The sequence below is a fragment of the Lampris incognitus genome, chromosome 2, assembly GCF_029633865.1.
Source record: "Lampris incognitus isolate fLamInc1 chromosome 2, fLamInc1.hap2, whole genome shotgun sequence".
Lineage (NCBI taxonomy): Eukaryota > Metazoa > Chordata > Actinopteri > Lampriformes > Lampridae > Lampris > Lampris incognitus.
In genome coordinates this window covers 110,775,287-110,776,950 of record NC_079212.1, presented here as the reverse complement: position 1 = coordinate 110,776,950, position 1,664 = coordinate 110,775,287, and the positions used below count along the sequence as shown (strand labels likewise).

Genomic DNA, 1,664 nt, shown 5'->3' with positions numbered 1-1,664 from the left:
AGAACATACTTTAAACACATAAGAAGCGAAGTTAGCATACTTCAATAGTTTATTGGATACCGAGTTGTATAGAGAACTCAGGAGCGTTGTCCTTGACAGTTAAAAGGGATAGATAGCGCTAGAACTACATGAAATTTGACTCCGATTTCGTGGCGCTCTCAGGGTACTTCACATAGAAAAACAACATTACAACACAACAATCTTCAGATATATACACAAGGATTGACTCTATTCAGGGGAAATGATAAGGTGCAATGGTGCAGAGACTATATCAGAGATGCTGAAACAGATGTTAGCAGGTTACTCTAGATTTCTATCTAAACAGAAAGATTAGAAACTGCGACGTGTAGATAGATAGATAGATAGATAGATAGATAGATAGATAGATAGATAGATAGATGGAGTTGTTTAGCAGCAGCTGGCACACAATAAACGAGATAATAAAAGCGGATCAAATAAAACAGACAAACTGAAATATGTTCTACTATATACACAAAAAATGAGGGCTCGTCCGGGATTTGAACCCGGGACCTCTCGCACCCTAAGCGAGAATCATACCCCTAGACCAACGAGCCACGAACTTTATTAACAAGAAAGACATATACTACTCTGATAAGTAAAGCAAACCAAAAGTCATATATATTGACTGAATATAATTTCACACGCAATCATCCTGGTAAATCAAAAACAGTTCCATTTTGAACATATCGTGAAAGACGAGGCACAGTAATGCGATCCGGAAGGAGCTAGCAAGGCGCCTTGATCTACGTTTTTTCATTTGCGTCTGTTCATATGAGTAACTGAATTTTGCGTAAGATATGTGCGTGACACGGATTTTCTTTATTTTGGGAATCTCTCTTTAAGCATGTTGCGTTTAGTGTTTTGGATTTGCTGAAGCAGGGCACTTAAAAATATCAGATTAGCGAACGTGTAAACGATGTAATGCCTATTTAAAACCGCTAGAGGTCAGCCTACAACCATTCGCTGCTCAACCTGAGACTGGGTTGGAAACAAAAACAAACAAACATGAATTTGCCATGTCGAGTCTTTTTATTTGTAGATAATTGAACATGCAAGTTTCATCAAACGTCATTTTTTTTCCTGCTGCAATGATGAAAACTGTGTTGTGTTAGTTTGCCTGCATGTTTTGTGTGTGTGTGTGTGTGTGTGTGAGAGAGAGAGAGAGAGACAGACAGACAGACAGGAACTCCCTCTACCAACAACAACTGGAGTATCTTTTATTAAATCAATTTTTAACCCTTTGTAAACCAGTGGTTCTCAGTGTGGTCCCCAGGGACTTCCACTGCTACTGGTTTTCTGTTCCCTCAGTTATTCCAGCCATCTAATAAGGGAGTTTTTAGACCTTGCACAATAAGTGAATGTAATTTATTATGTGGTAGACTAAACATCAATAGTACTGAGAACCACTGCTGTGATGTGTAGACTTGTGTAGATGTGTGTGAGCACGTCTACCTTTCAGTTTTTTTAAACAATTAATAACTACAAATTACAAAGCTATTTTCAAGGTAGCAAAGACGGATTATATTTTATTATTATCATGTTACCAAATGTATACATTAGCATGTAGATTTTCATTGTGAAAGTAGCCTGGTTGAAAATGTAAGACACTAAAAGTAATACAGACTACGGGCTTGTATTCATAT

At 37.5% G+C, this 1,664-nt stretch overlaps 1 non-coding gene across 1 annotated transcript; it reads right to left on the bottom strand.

Annotated features, from left to right (window-relative positions):
* Window positions 1–503: 503 nt before the first annotated feature.
* trnap-agg (transfer RNA proline (anticodon AGG)) lies at window positions 504–575 on the bottom strand. Its single transcript has one exon. It is a non-coding gene; the product is annotated as a tRNA-Pro (tRNA).
* Between the last annotated feature and the right edge of the window lie 1,089 nt (window positions 576–1,664).